Raw genomic sequence first — 22456 nt, forward strand, 5'->3', positions numbered from 1 at the left:
GGAATCGCGCTGGTAGATGTCTACATATGGAAACAATAGAGTTCTCGTCTAGATAGTCGTCTATATAGAGTATATCTCGTCTGCTCCTCAAAAGAATTTAAATGTCGCCCTTCCTTGCTACGGAACAGCGCTTTTAGATGTCTACAGTTCTAATTCTTCAAAAAACGCGCCATCGTGTCTCATTTCCATGTCTCATGACAAGATGTACTATTCTATGCAATGCGTTGTGTACATCTCGTCAAAGCTTCAAAAGGATGTAAATGCCACAATTCCTTGATACGGAATAGCGTTTTTTGATGTCTACATTTCGAAGCAATAGAGTTCTAATGCTTCATAAATGGCGGTATGTCACATCCCGGGGTGCGATTTCACTCGAAACGATGACACGACGTCGTAGCCATTCCCGAAACGTACGCGAATTGCGCCTGGACCGGGTTCGTTGGCGTTCTGGACTCTAAATTACAGAATATTAACGCTAAAGCTTACGTATAAGCTTACGATACGCCGTATGGCTGCGGCATATGGCCGGAACGGTTGTATGGTCACAGGGACGAGTTTCCATACGGGCTGACCCTAGCTGGCAGGTACGGACCCTGGGACAGGGCGATCCTGAACACGAACGTGTCGAACGGCGGAAAAGGTATCCTTCGCAGGAACAGGAACTCGATTGCAGAGATTGACGTATGCAGGAACATTGCCCACGTATTCACGAATAAGACGACGTATGAACACCTTCCTCCCCGCGCGTCGTGTACGCCTTTTCGGAGTCTCGAAGTTCATCAAGAGCACTTGTACTTCGGAAGATAACGGCACGGCTAAGCGCTGGTTCGCTCTAGCAGTGCAGTGTCGACCTGGGCGCAAGATACTCGATTACTGCAGAACTGAAGTAAGAGCGGCTAAGCGGTGGTTCGCTCTAGTTGTCCACCTCCGGGACTATCGCAGAAGAATTATGGAATTGTATAATATTCGCGAGCGTACCCATGGAATAGAGTTAAGGAATTTGTAATTGAATTTGAAATAAAGGAGATTTGGATCCGGTGTAAACAACGTATATTCTATGAACTTCCCTATACTAGTACACTTGTCTAACTCTAAGTTATTAAACTAAGATTGTAATAAGGAATAGAAATAGTCTAAGTTAAGTTACGGACTCCGCTAACGGAGATGAGATAGAGTCAATGCCATTGAGCTGGTAGCTAGTTGCATATGAGCTAATTGATCGAGTCGGATTGAAACTCCTCGGTTCGGAGGCGCGATTACAAGTGAAGATCAGATCTCGCGTCCGCGACCTCCTCGGGTCGCTGGGCCCTCGCGGTGGGGCGGACGGTTGGAATACGGCGGCCGCTCGGCCTTCGAGGTGGGGCGGCCGGTCGGAGTGGGGAGCAGCTCGCAACTTACATCTAGCGTAATAACTAGGCGGCGTATGTACATGTATATACTTAACTCTAGGTGTGTGTTGTAGTGTATGTACAGAGGTGAGTAGTGTACTTATACTAGGATCGTATATACGAGAAGAGGGTATACGGGTGCGTGATCGCCGGTGACTTGATGCGGTACGTGGCGTGGTGCTCCTCGCCCTCGTAACGCAAGGTAAGGTCTTCCCGGTCGTATGTGGAGTACCCTTCCTCTCTCTCTCTCTCTCTCTCTCTCTCTCTCTCTCTCTCTCCCTCCCTCTCTCTCTCTCTCTCTCCCTCCCTCCCTCCCTCTCTCTCTCTCTCTCTCTCTCTCTCTCTCTCTCTCTCTCGTATCGTCGTCTCTGAATACTGGAGCGGCGTGTTGACGAGTGGCCCACGTACAGGGGCTCTGAATACGGATGCCGCTGGAGAAGATGTTGACGCCGGAGGGCGGCAGGCGGTACGCCTGACGTCACAATTCATTAAACGCGATATCGCAAATCCTTTCTATGTCTCATGATGGGATGTAATATTCATTGCTACGCGTTATGTTTATATTGTCAACACGTCAAAAGTATCTAAATCCCACAATTCCTTGTGACGGAATAGCGTTTGTAAGTGTGCGCACATCGAAGTAATAGAGTTCTAATGCTTCATAAAACGCGATATCACATTTCATTTCTAAGTCTCATGGGAAGATGTAATATTCAATGTAAGCGTGGCTGGTTCGCGTTGCAGCTAATTTAAAGCTATCGTGGAATCCGTCCAGAAGTTAATCGAGTCAAATCGGCGTGCATTACTATTTCGGACGTTAGAAAATAATGACGCCAGTAGCACCGCACCGCAAAGTTCGAAACGTGCGAGGCTGACAACTTTTACTGACGCGACCCGAAATTTCGCACATAATAGTATCGTTTCAATTCGGCCGCGATTGTTGATTGACCGTACATACACGCACGCTCCGTATGCTCGTTCGCTCGCGTCGCAGAACCCATGTAATTCCACTCTTCTCACCTTTGATTGGCATACGTGTCGCTCGGAGAATGTTTCGTTATCTAATTGCAATTCCTTCACGTACGTGGACTATTCTGTACGGAGGCTGGTTGGTAGTGATTCGTCCAAGGCCAATTGCAGTTTCCAAAGGTGTTGCATAAATATTTTTGCTGTTATTATTACTGGCACTAGTAAACCTAACGTGTCGACTATTTTTGTTATGGTGGATAAGATCGTGCGTTTGGTGATCCTCGTATCGATGTTTGGATCCACGGAATACATGATTCGGTCGTTCTGCGCGTGCCACGAGGCGCCGAGAGTTTTCATGGTTGCATCTCCAAAATACTTTGGGTGAATTTCGCCTTCCGGAAGTCCTGCTAAAAGTTTCGGTTCATTCGAGACCCATTGTTGAATGTGGAGGCTGCCGCGGTTAAGTAGCTTGATTTCCTGGTCCCGTAGTTGTCTAGCGTCTTCGTAATTATCTGTGCCAGTTAGGAGATCGTCGACATATAGATCTCGCTGGAGCACGGTCGATGCGAAAGGAGCATTCACCTTTTCGTCGCCCGCTAGCTGATGAATTCACCTGATGGCGAGGAAAGGCGCTGAAGATAGACCAAACGTGACCGTGTTCAGCTCGTACGTTTTCACCTTTCCGTTGTTATCTCGCCATAATATCGTCTGGTGTCGGCGGCCTTCCGGTCTTACGAGGAACTGCCGATACATCTTCTCGATGTCTCCGGTTAAAACATAGGTGTGTTGACGAAACCTTATGAGAAGCGCGAATATGTCGTCCTGTATCGTTGGTCCTGCCAAAAGCGTGTCGTCCAATGACAGTCCACTGCTCGTTCTTGCAGATCCATCGAAGACGACGCGAACCTTCGTTGTTGAGCTGGACAGTTTGATGACGGCGTGGTGGGGGAGGTAGAAGCCATCCGAATCGCGTGGTTCTACCTGGATCATGTGTCCCATCTCGAGATACTCCTCGATGACGGCGGAGTATTCTTGTTTCAGTTCTGGACCTTTCATGAATTTTCGTTCGAGCGAAAGAAGACGGTTGAAGGCGGGCGACCGAGTTTCGGCTAACTGCATCTTCTTTTCATTGAACGGCAGTGCGACAATATAACGACCGGTTCGTATCCGTTTAACGTGGTCGTGAAAATTCTGCTCGCATTCCTGCTCCGCGGAAAATAGGTGTCGTACGTGTGTACCCTCTTCTAGCTCCCAGAATTTTTGAAATTCGAAATTCAGGATTTTAACGAACGTTTGATGTTTCCTCCACGATGCCGATGTGGATACGCTCCACGACGAACCATCCAAATTGCGTCTTTTGGAGGATTAATTCAGGATCGTTGCGAGGAGAAAGCTTGTACTGGCCGATGCTAAGAAATGATAAAGCGGGGCCGGTGCCGATTAACATATCCACATTTGCCGGTCGATGAAATTCTGGATCTGCTAGTTTTACAGTTGCCGGAATCGGAACCTTCGCCCTATCGATTTGCTCTTCCGGTATCGGTCCAGCGATTCGCGGTATCGTAAAGAATGTGAGCTTCCGGCCGAAGCCCGATAACCGGGATTTGATCTTCGTTGAGGCAATTTATTCGCGACTTTGTGTAATTGGTTCGACGCTTCGATGGTTGTCGTGTTATTCGTCGTGGGAAATCCAGGCTTTATTGCCAGGTCGTCTGTAATGAAGTTTGCACTCGAACGGGTGAGGATCAATGTCCTACACTCGATTCTGGTCGCGATCAAGAACGCCGACGATCGCGGTGGCCATCAGCTCCGTTGTGCGACTGTTGACGACTAAGCTCTTGAACTTTGGTACGAGCTTTTCGACTTTCCGTTGCAGTCATGCATATTCCGGTTGGTGGACCTCGTGCAGCTTCGCATTCTGTTGTTGGTTGCAGACACGTCGTCCTCTTTTTCTGCAGCGTATACAATTCAATACAATGTAAATGCCACACTTCCTTCCAACGGAACAGCGTTTCTAGATGTCTACGTATCGAAGCAATAGAGTTCTAATGCTTCAAAAAACGCAATACCGCATCTCATATCAGTGACTCATGATAAGATGCAATATTCAATGCAACGCGTTGCGTACCTCTCGTCAACACTTCAAAAGAATGTAAATGCCACACTACCTTGCGATGGAGTCGCGTTTCTAGCTGTCATCGTATCGAAGCAATAGTGTTCTAATGCATCATAAACCGCAATATCGCATCTCAACACTTTGACTCACGATAAGATGTAATATTCAATGCAACGCATTACGTTTATCTCGTCTACATTTTAAGAGAATATAATACCACACTTCCGTGCTAGGGAATGGCTATTCACGATGTCTACGTATCGAAGCAATAAAGTTCTAATTCTTCATAGAACGCGATATCGCCCCTCATTTCTATTTTTCATGATAACATGTAAGTCAATGTAACGCAATAACTATATCTCGTTAACACTTCAAAAGTATTTAAATCCCATACTTCCGTGGTACTTAATAGCGTTACTAGATGTCTACCTACCGAAGTAAGAGTGTTCTAATTCTTCATAAAACACGACATCGCACCTCATTTCTAGGATTCATGATAAGATATAATATTCATTCCGAAGTGTTATGTATACCTCGCATACACTTCAAATGAATGTAAATGCGACACTTCCTTGCTAGGAAATAGCGTTTGTAGATGCCTACGTATCGAAGCATTAGTGTTCTAATGCTACTTTAAACGCGATATCACACCTCAGGTCTATGTTTCACTATAAGAAATAATATTCATTGCGAAGTGTTATGTATACCTCGTCTACACTTCAAAAGGATGTATATCCCGCACTTCCTTGTATACCTGGTCTGCACTTCAAAAGATAGTAAATGCCACAATTCCTTGCTAGGAAATAGCGTTTCCAGATGTCTACGTATCGAAGCAAAAGAGTACTAATGCTTCTTTAAACGCGACATCGCATCTCAGGTTTATCTTTCATGATAAGATATAATATTCATTGCGAAGTGTAATGAATAACTTGTCTACACTACAAAAGAATGTAAATGGCACACATCCATGCTACGAAATATCGTTTCCAGATGTCCACGTATCGAAGCAATAGATTTCTAATGCTTCTTAAAACGCGATATCGCATCTCATTTCTATGTTTCATGATAAGATATAATGTTCATTGCGAAGTGTTATGTATACCTCGTCTGCACTTCAAAAGATTGTAAATGCCACACTTCCTTGTATACCTCGTCTGCACTTCAAAAGATTGTAAATGCCACAATTAATTGCTAGGAGATAGCGTTTCCAGATGTCTACGTATCGAAGTAATAGACTTCTAATGCTTCTTAAAACGCGATATCGCATTTCAATTCCATGTTTCATGATAAGATATAATATCCATTGCGAAGTGTTATGTATACCTCTTCTACACTGCAAAGAAATGCAAATGCCACACTTCCTTGCTAGGAAATGGCGTTTCCAGATGTCTATGTATCGAAGCAATAGAGTACTAATGCTTCTTAAAACGCGATGTCGCACCTCATTTCTATGTTTCATGATAAGATATAATATTCATTGCGAAGTGTAATGAATACCTCGTCTACACTTCAAGAGAATGTAAATGCCATACTTCTTGGCTAGGAAATAGCGTTTCCAGATGTCTACGTATCGAAGCAATAGAGTTGTAATGCTTCTTAAAACGCGATATCGCCTCTCTTTTCTATGTTTGATGGTAAGATATAATATTCATTACGAAGTGTTATGTATACCTCGTCTACACTTCAAAAGAATGTAAATGCATCACTTCCTTGCTACGGAATATCGTTTCTATATCTGAAGGTTTAGAAGCAATAGAGTTCTATTGCTTCTTAAAACGCGGCTGCGCATCTTACTTCTATACTTCATGATAAGATGTAATATTCATAGCATCGCGTTATGTTTATCTGCTTCTGCACATGAATTGAGTGTGAACCCTACACTTTCTTGCCCGGGGATAGCGTTTCTGGATGTCCAGTTGCCGAAGCATTTAATTTGTCATGCTTCATGCACCGCAATATCGCATTTCATATGAACAGTTGAAAGTAAGTTAGAAGGTTGTAAAGCTCTGTGCATCGCATTATTCTTATCTGCTTCTGTGCTTTATAATGCTTTGGGATGTGCGAAGTTTCTCAACCATCCTTAACCCCTTAAAGAGAAGTCAAAAGTCGAGCGGCCCTGCAGGTGGGCCATGAGAGCGTGGCGCGCGAGGCGCTACGGAATTTAAATGATCAGGAGGATCCCCTCAGAGACACCCAAGGGGGCGAGAAGAGGAAATCGCCGAAATCCACTGATCGATGGACCCGAACAATACCGAAACCTACAGCCCACTCCACCATGGAGCCCCGAGGAGGATCCAGGAGACCCGAGGACCACCAGCGAATTCAAGGAACGTGAAGATGTGAACGTGAGAGCTTATTCGCTAAAGCGTCCCATTTCTTGTGTCGCCTATTGCATATTGTATCTTATATTGTGACGCGATTTATGATACCCGGTAATTCGCGGCGTGTTGCGTAGTTTCCCGTAGCCCTTGTTAGTTAAACCCACGTCGAGACCATAAATAAACATGCCGTGACTTCAGTATCTCGCGACCTGAGTGTGTGTACTTGGCTAGGCGTAGTCGAGAGGAGGAGCATTTCGAAGTTTCAAAGGTTGTTCCGCCCCAGGGTTCCCGGAGTCGTGTAGTCTATCCCTTTGCTACTTTCTGAGCAGCTGGCGCCCAAGAAAAGTTGTACGTGAGCGGATACCTTGGAACGATAGATCGCTTTAGATTAAAGTACGTTTTACACCTTAAAGCATTTAGATAATTAACCCCTTCGAGCTTCCCTGACTTACTATATATAGGTTTTCGTCACAAATAATTGGAACCATCACTTTACATAGATATATAGAACACACATAGTTTTAAACGTGGAACTGAGAATTTGAGAACATACTTTGAAACGTTAGTAGTGAGGAATTACATCGGATTTCATAGAAATTCAGAACTTACTTGCTATGAAACATAGGCAGATAAGGGCCATCGCGTTGCTTAGAACTTTAGAACTTGCTTACTTCAACAAAGGTTTCTATTGGCTTCGTCCGTTCTTTTAGAAGAATTTTTGATAAACCACATACTTTTCACGCTTCTGATATCTTTGAAAGTTCGCGAGATGTAATCGTTTAAGTTTTAAAATGATTACTTATTGTGGATTATTATTTAGTAACTCGCTCATAAACGAGTCTGCATAGGATTTAATTCATAAGTTTTTAAGCCTGGAATTTATGCAGTTATTTGTTATTCACTTATTGCTCAAACGACAAAGATTCTGACCACTTCAAAATGGTTAACTTTCATCAATTTTCTTAAAAATTGAAATACTGCCCAACCGCTTGCATTAAAGACTGTAATTAAAGCTTTCAAAACATTTTACCTCTTATAGATGAATTCTGGAATTGAAATTGAATGTTTGACTTTTCTAACTCCTGTTTAGACATCTTTCTATTGGAATATTCAAGTATTTTTCATATTCGTAATTATTAAAAATGTTCTACTTGATTCTTTAATTTAATATTTAGAATTTTCTGAGAAATATTTTTTATCGTAATGAACTATATAATTGCAATTATAATTCTTTATGAAATAATAATAACAGAGAGGAATGTATCCATTCTTGTAGTTTTGTAAAGAGTATTTAATCTCACTATTTAAAATGAAACATTAACATTTGTTTACAATCTAATGGAATTTAGTTACCTTTTGATTCAAATTCACAATGTTAATCTTCCGTAGTTCAACAATTGTGAGCTGTCCTCAGGAATCGCAGCTCAGTACTTATAAAATGGACGACAAACGAACAGCCTAACCAATTGTAATCAAACCGATATTTCAATACCAATATTATCATGTTTAACTTATTCTGAAAACTATCAAAATGCCCTTCGAACAGTGTTTACTCACTTCCTTCCATCACTGTTTGCAATACGTAAGTTTCATTTACTATCAAAACCGTAAGTATTATCGCCTTTCTTTACTTCTTGTAACCTTCAATGGCTTCATGTTTCAGGTCGTTGAACTCGTTTTGAAATACTCTATCGTATTATGCAAGAATGAACATATCAATTCATTTTAAAAAATGAAGGTGACCTTCAAGTGTCCAACATACCTCCACTTACAAAAAAACTATTTTCATCAACGTCTGGGCCCTTTGTGTTATGCAATTTTATATGAGCAAAAATTTCTGTGAAACTTATAGCTTTGAGAATATCTGAGCTGCTAATTATTACTATCCAATCCTGTATGTTGTTATGGATGTGTCCAGCAAGGCAACGATGAACAAAGTTAAATTTAATATTACGATGTTTATTATACTATTTATAATATATGTGTTTTTCTGGAATTTAGCTCAAAAACAGTGTTTACGATGTCGGCAGATGAATGTATTTGCCTTAGGATTCCAAGAGCTGACAATTTCGAAAGTAGAGTATTTCTTTACTCCGCTAACCAAATCATTGCAAACGTTAAGTAAAGTGCATGTCTTTCAAAACTGTCAGATGCATATTACGATACAACGTTCCTGAGAAATGGTACTTGTCACTCTTTTTTAATTTCCGTTTTTTTAAGCAGAGGAAATTTAATTGAAATATCCGCAAAATTTAAGGACAAAAAAGTTATTATAATCTTACGGAACATATATGATGGTGATAAAGGATAAGTGTACGGAACTAGAACTACAAAGTAGATGAATACATTCCTCCAATGATGCTTCTACGTCAATAAAATCAGTTAAACAAAGAACTATTACAAAAATCAGGCATAATTAATATTACTTCTGAACAAAAGCTATAATATAATTGAACCGAAATGGATATAAAAGAGGCAATTATATCTATACGTTCTATTCTATGCAAAGGCAAATATGTCAAAGAGAAAAAATGTATTACTTACAAATTACTTATGTTCCCAGAGATCTCACTAATTCAGTCTTCTCGTCTTGCAGGACTAATCATTCATTTAACATGAAAAGGGGTCGAGAAATAGTAAAAAGTTATTACATATTTCATAGCCTCACTCGATACGTCGATTAGATCACGTAAAACATTGGACACTAATTCCATCTACACCTTCAGACCTTAAATATATAATTTCAACAACATATTTAACACTGTTTTAATAACATTTTTCTAATTATTTATATCTATGCCTAATAAATATATATTAATCGAATAAGTTGCTTTACCAAAGAATAAAAAAACTGAGGATTACAAATCTGAGCATTACATAACAAACGTGCATTACATATATAATATTACATGTAACAAAAAATGAATATCAAAAAGATCGTACATAAGTTGAATCCACAATGCGGTTATAGAGATACAGAAATGGCAAAAATTCCAAACAATAATTAACAAAATTCAAAAAGGGGGAGTGAAAGTCCATCTCCTTAACGATAATAAGAAACAAGTCTGCCTCATGTACTATAACATCCCAAACAGCCAGCGATTGGCACATTAATGACAACGGATGGAACGAATTCCGTGGCAGAACTGTGCCAAAACTGTGCTCCTGCTCAGCTCTTGCAACGGCATACTCTTAATACTGGAGCGACACTCGTATCAGGGTACTACTAAAATACCGCGATAAAGCACACGGGTTACATGGCCGTGGCAATAACACTATCAGCTCATCATAGTTACACGCGTGTTAATGGCGTAGGATGACATTTATTAATGGGAAAGCTGTTTCCATAAAAATTATAAACGAATATGAAAAATGACCAAACTAAGCAATTTATTTATTTTGATTCCAAAATAGATACACCGACACGAAACAAAAACATAAGAACTCGATTTTATTATTTTCGGTAAACTAGCTAGATACGGCGATTTTTTCCATAGAGTCGTTAATTGCTTCATCATAAAAATATATACATTTACTTTATACATATTTTTTCATTTCATCATTACAAATTCATGCAATTGAGAGTTATATTAAATACGATGACCGCATGTTATTTAAGAAATTTCACAAGGCGAAGTTAGGGACGCAACAGCATGACTTTTTATTTTATAAGTAATATTTTATTTTATAAATAATATTTATAGTATATGACGGGATGAAAGAAATATATCTGACTCGCTCAATAACTATAAATATAGGAAAATGACTATCAAAATGTCTATCAATACTCATATTGTAAAACATCTACTGACATCTAACGGTTTTAATTTGGATGAAAGCAGAGGTTCCCCATTACCAAATGTGACCCTACGTCATTGCTGAGAAGATTCATGAATGGAGCGATGACACACATGTCACGATGGTCCTGGTGCTGCGCGATTCACACGGTGTGCTACGCTTGCCTAAAACGTGCTGGTAACACGTTCTGGCATTTTAGCTAATGAATTCGGACACAAATGGCTACGGATCAGATGACACTCCTCAGACGTGGCAATATAGTGCCGATATGGTGTCGCCGCCATCTTGCAGTTTGTTATCTGGGATGCTTTCTAGAGCTTTATTCGGAATTGAATTTGAACACATAGCTACTTAATCGCGAATTTATATGTACATAATTATACATCACTGCATAAAAACAATATCATACACTTTTATAATCAATGCGATATAAGATGTGACGTGGTGACGTCACAAGGCTCGCTAACCACCCCCCCCCCCCCTGCTTCGGTTAGACTAGCTCGCAGATCACCACCCATGCAAGAAGCGCGACACGGACCATCGCGATAGCTGTGTTCTTTTCTTTCTCTCCGTTCTACGGATTAGACTGGCGAGCTGATGGAAGAAGCGACCCAGAAGACGCCCCTTCGGCGGATAAGAAGACCGCAGGTTCGCGGAAGGGCTGTGCGCCGAAGTAGCGTGACGGGATCGACGGTGGAGGAGTCGGGAAGTGAGCAAGAAGAGACCCTGAAGCCCGAAGGATACGATCCAGAGCCCAGCAAACGATAAGACCGCTGCCACAGTCCATGGAGACGAATGGAGACGAACAGGATGGTTCTCGGGTGTGAGAAGGACCTCCACCCCTCCCCTGAGCCCATGGAGAGGAAAACTCAAGATGCGCAGCGGAATTGCAGGTGAGCCGTGGAAAGCGCGGCGCGCGACACGCGCCGCAGTTCAGATGATCCAGAGGACCCCCTCTAGACACACCAGAGGGGGCGATCAGGGAAGATCGCCGAAATCCACCGATCGATGCCCCGAACAATACCGAAGCGTATAGCCCTACCCCACCAAGGAGCCCTAAGGAGGATCTAAGGGGATCCGAAGACCCCCAGCAAACCTATATAATGAGCTAGCCAGCATGAAGACGGCCTACTCTACTACTATTCTTCTTCCCAGCGACTTAGCGACTATTTAGCGAGCAACCAAGCAAGCGATTATACGGAGCGATTCAGAGGAGAGAGAGAGAGAGAGAGAGAGAGAGAGAGAGAGAGAGAGAGAGACGGACTGAACGAGATTCATACTTGTTGGAAACGAGAACGTGAGTCCTTATACGCTAAAGCGTCCCATTTGTTCCCTGCTGCATTTGTGATATCGCGTATTATAATTTGTATTGTATAACGGGTGGTGATCCCCGGTCATTCGCGGCGTGTCGTATACCCTTTTGTAATGCCGTGTCGAGGCAATCTAGAAAGAAGCCGTGAGTTCAGTATCCCGCGACCTTATATTGCGCACTCGGCTAGAAGTAGTCGAGCGAGGGAGTATTTTGAAATTTCGAGGATTATCTTGCACCGGGTTTCCCCGGGTTGCTTGGTCTAATAGTTTTTGCTACTTCTTGAGTAGCTGGCGCCCAAAAAGTCTCCGCCTCGCAGTTACGAAATACTCGCTGGATAGGAAATTCTTTGTTCTGTATTTGGCGTTGGCGAATTCGTCGACAATCATACCACGCGGATACTTTGTACCCCGATATTCTGTACCCCGGATTAAACTTCTGTATACCCCTCTATTATTGGTTCTATATACCCCCTTTTCTTGCGGATTGTAACGGGAAAACCCGTCACAAAGAATATAAGACGAAGAACTATCCACTCGTATCAGGAATAAAAATTAATATATCAAATGCAGCACATAATATATTACCAAAAGTATAATGATATGGATAGCAAGAAAAACATATTTATTTGTTAGATGTTTATAAATTCAAATTTAAAGGACCAAGTCACATTTAATATATTATTTTTTAACAAAATGATATAATGTTGTTTCAGATAGGCGTGGAGAAGTAACTGGTACTTCTGTCAAGGTAATTTCATTTCTTCTGGATACAGTAAATACACATTTGCAATCTAAGCATGGTTTCATTGGATCTGGTGTAATTTCCAAATTTTAAAAAGGGATGATGGCAGTAGTAGTTGGTTCAGCGCCAGGTGATAAACATATGCAACAAGTAAAGCGACGTAAACGGATTTAAAATGTTCAAGATTATGTAAATTACACTATTACACTTTTTTAATCCATGTAGCGTTTCTGTTCTGTGTAACTTGCAAAGAGTCTTAAGAATATAACGCAATGTAAAAAAGTTTGGATACAAAGTAGGCTGGCCTTAATCTCAGATAAAGGAACCCTGGATCTGCTGGGTATCGTGGTTACCGGCCTGCTGTGTCAAGAGACATGTCATTCAGTTTTAATGTTCTAAACGAGAACAATTCAAATAAATCTGGAGTCAACACATTCGAAGAAAAATTCTTCCAGTGAAGAATGCTGTCTGCTGTGCAATAACAGCTTTACACCCACTTGATATTCTGCAGAAAATCTTATGCCATTTTTTAACTATGAAACCTACTATGTGGTATTTCTGCAACTGCTACAGAAATTTAAATACGTCAAAATTGCAGCACGCAGGTGTGTAAATATCACTTCATGATCTCATTTCATTTTGGCAGTTATACTTGTATATAAGCAAGCATCCAGGCATAAAGCTTGATAATCTTTCAACTATAAAATAATTATGATACATTAGACTTTTTGCTGGCGTTGGTCTATTTTATCATTTTCGGAACCTGTGGAAATGTTGAATATGAATAGCTATGTTCATTTTATTATAAATGTATGAGTAAAGTTCAATCTACATAAATAAATATTTTCATACGTAATTTATTTAATTTTTATCATTTAGCGTTACAAAATATATAAAAATATATTTTACTTCAGTTTTTTTAATATTTTAAATAATTTATATTATCGTATTAAACTTTTACAAAAAGTAACAAAACTTTTATAAGTAGAAATAATTTTTCCTTAATTAGTTAATATGTCGGTTCTTTTTAATAAAACGGTATTTAATTTTTCAAAGTAAGTTTCCACTTTAAATTGACCATTAATTTCACTAATTTCATGCCTTTCGTAGATCACCCCTAATTTTCAACTTTCCCACTACGGCTTTGTCGATGCAAGTTTTAATTCTCCGAAAGATATATAATATTATGTTATTAGTAAAATTATTTTGCATTTCCAATTAAGTTGAACGTAGAAGATATATTTTTTTTATGAGAAAGCATTGCGAGCAAATTTTGAGAATCCATTTTTAATGTTGTACCTAGTGGTTGACTAGGTTCTCCTCTCCCTGCCGCATCTTTCTACCATTTTTAAGATGTAAAAACCGTGTACCAGCTTCGTCACCATTAAAATTTACGAAATTTACATATTGTAAATTTTTGCAAAAGTGATGTTAATTAACTCTTGAATTATGGTTGCTCCGGCAATTAATCAGACTGATCTATGATGTGCTGTAATGTACGAGTTCTAATAAATTTTTTTTTAACATAATGAACAATATAGTATTTGTGCTTACAGTCTTGTTAACAAACTCGCTGTTTAAATTAGTTTGGATGACGATTGATATTTGCATGATCTTTTCCTCTGATTTATCTGTATAATTTGTTTCTTCTTTTCAATAGTCATATATAATTATCCAAATCTATCTGTTCCAAATTCTCCTCTAGGAAGGAATCAGGCAACAATTTATCTTATCAATAATATTTACATTCTATAGAATAAATTGATTTGTTTACTAAAATATATATTATACATTCATGTATTAATTGTAAATTAATTATTATTAAAAAATTAATTATTCACACCTGGATTATATGCGTAATGGGTAAAATCAGACATTCCTTCAGTTTTTTAATATTGTCTCATCGATTAAAGACTAATTAGTAACAGATTTACTGTCTTTGCAAAATAAAAGCGTACTTTGCATCACACATTATTTTTAGCTTCCCACTATGATTTTGTGATTCTGAACCAACGAACATCTCTATTGCAGCCATATGTATACCTGAAACAACGCGTGCGTAAGGCAATCTCAAATTGAGAGAATTATTTTTCTTAACAATGAAATTAGAAATATATATAAGTTACTGCAGTCTTTGACAAGAGTGCATTCACAGCAATACCATTATTTCCATATTCATCGGTCCTTCCAAGAGCACACATTAACATTCCAAACTTGGATATTATATAATCGACACGAGTTTGAAACCAAATTCGTTTAATTTTTACACTTAGTGATGGGCTGATATTTACTATATGAGGATTTGTGACTCTCTTTAAACATGGTAAGGATACTTTGCATCTGAAAATAAGTATAGTGTCATATTAGAGAATTTTATTTCTGCAACTAAGACAGAACTTTTATACGTACATTAGAAATGGTCCTCCAAAATTGATATTATTCACCAGGACATAATTTTTCATACCTATGGATTCTACGCCTGGTTAAAGAAATAGCGCTAGCATTATTAACCCTTTCAGCACTGAGTTGCGTGGCAAATGGTTTTGTGAGAACCTACATGTGGCACCCGTTGTTGCCAGACCGGTGAAGTCATCTGTGTGAAAACTGCTCAAGCTGTTCGCAATTCTGTTTCAGCACAGATTGAAGGGATGGCGAAACGAGTCATTACATGCCTACGGATGGATGTTCCCATTAAGAATAACTTATAAGTTACCGATGGATGGTGCTGCTGGTGGTCGGTTACTCACAATCGACCGACGGGTGATGCTGCTTGTGCTTAATGATCCATAAATTGCCGACGACTGGTGTTACCAACAGCCGATAGCGCATGCTTACACAAACAGCTGGTGCAACTAATAGTAGGTAACTCAAGACTTATCAAAGACTGGTGTTGCCTGCGGTCAGTAACTTACCATATATCGACAGTAGGTAATGACTGCGGTCGATAACTTATGATATAATAACGGCTGGTATTGCCAATATTCGGGAATTCGAGAACTATCGAAGAATGGCATTGCCAGCTATCGGTAATCCATCTCTTACTTGGCTTAACTTAATCTAGCATCCTGTGAATTTAATTTAAACCAAGCTAACCTCAGTTGCACTTAATGTGACTTACCCTGCCTGCACTCAAATCTAACTCAACCTAACACAATCTAACATTACCTTCCTTAAACATAAACAAATCGAACCTACTCTTTCTTAAATCTAACTCAACATAACTGAGCAATCTACAAACATTCCCAAACATATTTCAATCTAACCTAACCTAGCGTAACCTAACTAAATCTAACACAATCACACTTCCATCTCGGGACGGAAGCAGCCTCCGCAACATTCCCAGGGAAGAGGCTATGCAGTAAGACAGTCCGCAGTTACGGAGTGGCAGAAATCCACTCCGATTGAACGTTTATTCACGTAATATAATATAATAATCGGCGGGTTCAATCGCAGTGACTCCGCAATGAATACAGGAACGCCTTCGGCTAAATGAAAACAAATAGTCCGAAAAGAAAAAAACTTTACTAACAAATCGAACGGAAATCAGATATTTCGACGCATATCCAATATACAACTAAACCGTAATTCGAAGAATACAAAGAATAAGTGGAAATATTCTCCAATATGTGACATATACAAAACAGCGGATGCAAGGGAAAACACTCAATCTCGGAGTAGCGACACCGGGGCGCCATCATGAAGTAATCGTACGACGCCGGATCCGGGATGGCGCAGAGAGGAAATGTGGAAGATAGAGAACATAAAATAACAACAACGTACCTAAAGAGAAAGAAAAAGAAGATCTGTGGAAACATTGCATTTATCAAGAGGAAATCCTACAAATCAATACAATATCAAACCTATCCTACAATATCAAACAACAGATTATATACCATACCGTCAGGGCAAGGAACAATGAAATAGACGATATCGCGAGAGAAAATAAACATATCGAGAAACTTAAAAAGAAAATAATACTTTAAACTGAATGAATCAATATCATTGATTCCGGCAAGCGAATGGAAAACGCGACAACGAATCGGTTAGAGTATAAGATAGATGCTGGTCGCGGATCAAGTGGCCCTGCGTTCCTCAGGGCAGGCAGTAGGATGGTGGGGGGTCTACAACCCCCCTAACCCCCACGAAAGGTGCTGCTGGCTCACGATTCGGAATCAGTCCCATCGGGTTCTGGCAGCAAATTAATTGTTGGGCAAGCAGTTCGGAGTTCCTTGTTGATGACACCAAAGGATAGGAAAATATAAAGGAGAAAAAGAAAGCCGCCTCGGAAGACACAGGCACGAAAGGAAAAGCATCAGGAGCCGAAGTAAGGGAACCAAAAAGAAAGGGCAGGATAATGGAAAAGCTACCGATAAGAATAACGTCCTTACTTTCAAATAGAAGAATAGGCAGCCACACATCAGACGTAATGATAGATATTATGAGCGAGGATACGACGAAGGTAATGACATATTAGGAAACGTTAATGGGAAACATCAGGCATATAAAAAAAACTGAGATCGGACACTTGATCGAACTAGTGGCGAACGGTACAGGGAAAATTGAAGCAATTAAAGGAGCAGTAAGCATTCGAGGACAAACAACGGGATGAGGAGAAGCAGGAGAAACGACAGAAATACGAAAATATGACGCAAGAAAATCGAGAGCGGGAGATATAATCCTAGAATTTAACAAGAAAACAGGTATAGAGAACATAATAAAGGAGATAAAAGGAACTCTAGAAAAAGAATTCGAAGAAAAACGTACGAGTGCGAGTACAATGCTCCAACTAAAGGACATATACCCGTTAGGTGACCAGAGAAGAAATGAAGGAGTACATGAAACGAACACTGAAAATAATCGTAGTAAGGGATAGCGGTATAAACGTCAAGTTGTTGAAACAAACGTGGAGGGGTTACCGAGTCGCGTTAGCTGAATTTGGACAGGAATACAGTAAAGAGATGGAAAAGGTCAAACGACTCAGAATACCATTAACACCTTGCCTCTGCAAAGTGCTACCGAGAATAGAGAGATGCTTCAAATGCCATAATGTGGGACATATCGGCAGAAATTGCGAAGAAGTCAAAGATAATAAGGGAATCTGCAGGAAATGCGGATCTCAGATTTATACGGTAATCGGTTGTATCGCGAATAAACTGAAATGTATCATCTGCAGCGAGGAAGGAAGAAAGAATCCATACATCAGTCACGTTACCAGAGCTTTAATTGTCCGGCCGACAGAAAGGCGTTGATAGAAAAGAAAGAGAAACGAATATGGAATTGAAAGTCCTACAAATCTATCTGAACAGATGCCGAATCTCGCGAAATATCATGCAGCAAATGCGAATGATTCAAGGGACAGACGTGGTAATAATATCGGAAGCACACAGGATAGAAGAATACTGACTGCAAGACGAGAACGGTGACGCTGCGATATGGATAACCGGTGTTAATCGAAAATGTTTCACATATGGCACCACATATTCCTCGACCGGAATCGTTCATGCAATGGTCGAAGGAACAAAATCTATAAGCTGCTACTTCTCGCTTAACAGGAACGGAAAGAAAACGAAGAATATATAAACCAAGCTGAGGATAACATGGAAAAGGGAGAGAAAGCAAACAGAATAATAATCGTGGAGTGACCTGAATGAAAAATCGGTAATCTGGGGTAGTAAGACGAACAACCATAGAGAGGAAAAGATCATCAAAATGGCTCTAAGAAACGATCTAATCACGACCAATCCGAAAGAAGGCTATACATACTTTAAGAACCGAAACAGATAAAAAATAGATATAACGTTGACGGGAGGTTGCATATACGCTAAATTGAGTATAGCAGAAGTGCTTGAGATATTTTCAGCGTTGAACCATCAATACGTACTACATACCTTCTAACGTACGAATTACAAGAATAACGAAGAGGGATTTGCAAGCCTCGATGGAAAGAAAGCGAACTCGAACGATGAAAATAAATGATCGACTTATATAATATATAGATACTTATTTTTATTTAGAGGGAATGATCTATATTTAAGTAACTAAAATATATGATAAATGTAATTATATAAACCAATTTCAAATATTTATTTAAAACATCATGAAATGGTATGAAATTAGATAGGATTTTAGATGTAATGGAGTATCTTAAGGAGATATTGTATTCAGAATTAACTAAAATATAAAATATGTATTAATATTTATACCAGTTTGAAACATTTACTTGACAAATCATGAAAGCATGTGGTCCAACGAGTGGGAGATTAACGGATCGTTGCGTGGAGCATGCGGTTCAGTGAGTGTGGACTCGTGTATCGTGGTGGGACTAGCGGCGCGCCTTTCGCGTTTAACTTATGAAATTGTATAATGAAGTAAGTATAGCATGAACTTACAGTTACGCGTGTGTTGTTCGTGTCTTGGATTCTTAACGAGTGTAACTTGGATTTATGAATTCTTATATGCTGCAATACATTAGTCCGGATATAGTATATATATAATTCTGCTAAAGTCATTATAGTATATATATGTATATTATTCTGCTAAAGTCGGCTCCCTGAATTGGAAGAATCCCCATTGAGGTGATGGGCTGCGACTGCGCCTTTTAGCAGAACGAAATCACTGTTGCAAGGTAGTCAAGGGTGTTCGTCGTTAGTCCGAACGGAGATATACTCGACAGTGGGAGTGAGACAGTAGTCCTCGCCGGTGAGATTGAATCAGCGATGCCTGGTGTGTACGAGCCATGTGTACCGGTCGGTCAGTTCGAGTAACACGGCGGTACTTGGTGCGTGTGAGCGCGTGCAGGAGTGCGCGCGCGAACGCTGCGATTGCCGGCGCTGTATGCGAGCACGGCAGGTTCCCTGAATCCAGGGGTCGATGATGGAAGTGCGAGAAGACTCATGTGTAGAATGGGTGGCACGAGTTACGCATGACAGTACACTTAGAAGCGCTATTCCATTGCATGAATTTCTAGAACTCACATGCCTTTCAAGAGCAGATGCAGATAAGCATAATGCAATGCATAGAACATTACAAATAACTTACCTTGAAATGTTCAACTGAGATTGGCACTCACGTTGCATAAAGCATTAGAACTCTCATGCATTGGCACCCAGACATTATGAAACACCATCACATTTCATGCAACATTAGGATTCATGGGATTCGTAAGTATCGAAGAAATAGAGTTCTAACGATTCATGTATCACGATGACACATTTCAATCCAACGTTTCAAAGTAAGTAAGTAGTAATGCCCTTTTCAATGCAATATACTCATCTGCTACCCCTCTTTAGAAGAATTAGATTACGAATATTTCATGCAACGCGATGTCGCACCATATTTCAATGCCGCATGATAAAATGTAATAAAAATGCTACACGATACGTATATCTCATCTACATTACTAAAGAATGTAAATGCCGCACATCCTCGCTAGGGAACAGCGCTTCTAGATGTCTACGTTACGAAGCAATGGAGTTCTAATGCTTCTTAAAACGCGATATCGCATCTCATCTCTATGTTTCATGGTAAGATATAATATGATTTGCGAAGTATCATGTATTCCTCGTCGACACTTCAAATGAATGTAAGTGCGACACTTCCTTGCAAGGAAATAGCGTTTGCAGATGTCTACCTATCGTAGCAATAGAGTTTTAATGCTTCTTAAAACGCGATATCGCATCTCATCCCTATGTTTCATGGTAAGATATAATATGATTTGCGAAGTATCATGTATTCCTCGTCTACACTTCAAATGAATGTAAGTGCGACACTTCCTTGCAAGGAAATAGCGTTTGCAGATGTCTACCTATCGTAGCAATAGAGTTCTAATGCTTCTTAAAACGCGATATCGCAACTTCATTTCTATGTTTCATGGTAAGATATAATATGCTTTGCGAAGTGTTATATATTCCTCGTCTACACTTCAAAGGAATGTAAATGCGACACTTCCTTGCAAGGAAATAGCGTTTGCAGATGTCTACGTATCGTAGGGATAGAGATCTAATGCTTCTTAAAACGTGATATCGTATCTCATTTCTATGTTTCATGATAAGATGTAATATTCATTGCGAAGTGTTATGTATTCCTCGTCTGCACTTCAAATGAATGTAAATGCGACACTTCCTTGCAAGGAAATAGCGTTTGCAGATGTCTACCTATCGTAGCAATAGAGTTCTTTTGCTTCTTAAAACGCGATATCGCATCTGATTTCTATGTTTCATGGTAAGATATAATATGATTTGTGAAGTGTCATGTATTCCTCGTCTACACTTCAAATGAATGTAAATGCGACACTTCCTTGCTAGAAAATAGCGTTTGCAGATGTTTACGTATCGAAGCAATAGATTTCAAATGCTTCTTAAAACGAGATATTGCATATCATATCTATGTTTCATGATAAGATATAATATTCATTGCAAAGTGTTGTGCATTCCTCGTCAACGATTGAAATGGACGTAAATGCGACACTTCCTTGCTAGGAAATAGCGTTTGCAGATGTCTACGTATCGTAGCAATAGAGTTCTAATGCTTCTTAAAACGCGATATCGCAACTCATTACTATGTTGCATGGTAAGATATAATATGATCTGCGAAGTGTAATGTGTTCCTCGTCTACATTTCAAATGAATGTAAATGCGACACTTCCTTCCAAGGAAATAGCGTTTGCAGATGTCTACCTACCGTAGCAATAGATTTCTAACGCTTCTTAAAACGCGATATCGCATCTCATTTCTATGTTTCATGGTAAGATACAATATGATTTGCGAAGTGTTATGTATTCCTCGTCTACACTTCAAATGAATGTAAATGCGACACTTCCTTGCTAGGAAATAGCGTTTGCAGATGTCTACGTATCGTAGGGATAGAGATCTAATGCTTCTTAAAACGTGATATCGTGTCTCATTTCTATGTTTCATGATAAGATGTAATATTCATTGCGAAGTGTTATGCATTCCTCGTCTGCACTTCAAATGAAAGTAAATGCGACACTTCCTTGCAAGGAAATAGCGTTTGCAGATGTCTACCTATCGTAGCAATAGAGTTCTTTTGCTTCTTAAAACGCGATATCGCATCTCATTTCTATGTTTCATGGTAAGATATAATATGATTTGCGAAGTGTTATGTATTCCTCGTCTACACTTCAAATGAATGTGAACGCGACACTTCCTCGCTAGGAAATAGCGTTTGCAGATGTCTACGTATCGTAGCAATAGAGTTCTAATGCTTCTTAAAACGCGACATCGCATCTCATTTCTATGTTTCATGGTAAGATATAATATGATTTGCGAAGTGTTATGTATTCCTCGCCTACACTTCAAATGAATGTAAATGCGAAACTTCCTTGCAAGGAAATAGCGTTTGCAGATGTCTACGTATCGAAGCAATAGAGTTCAAGATCTTCTTAAAACGAGATATTGCTTCTCATATCAATGTTTTATGATAAGATATAATATTCATTGCGAAGTGTTATGCATTCCTCGTCTACGATTCGAATGAATGTAAATGCGACTCTTCCTTGCTAGGAAATAGCGTATGCAGATGTCAACGTATCGTAGGGATAGAGTTCTAATGCTTCTTAAAACGCGATATCGCATCTCATTTCTATGTTTCATGCTAAGATATAATATGATTTGCGAAGTGTTATGTATTCCTCGCCTACACTTCAAAGGAATGTAAATGCGGCGACACTTCCTTGCAAGGAAATAGCGTTTGCAGATGTCTACCTATCGTAGCAATAGAGTTCTAATGCTTCTTAAAACGCGATATCGCATCTCATTTCTACGTTTCATGGTAAGATATAATATGATTTGCG

This window comes from Xylocopa sonorina, unplaced genomic scaffold (assembly GCF_050948175.1).
Source record: "Xylocopa sonorina isolate GNS202 unplaced genomic scaffold, iyXylSono1_principal scaffold0250, whole genome shotgun sequence".
Classification (NCBI taxonomy): domain Eukaryota; kingdom Metazoa; phylum Arthropoda; class Insecta; order Hymenoptera; family Apidae; genus Xylocopa; species Xylocopa sonorina.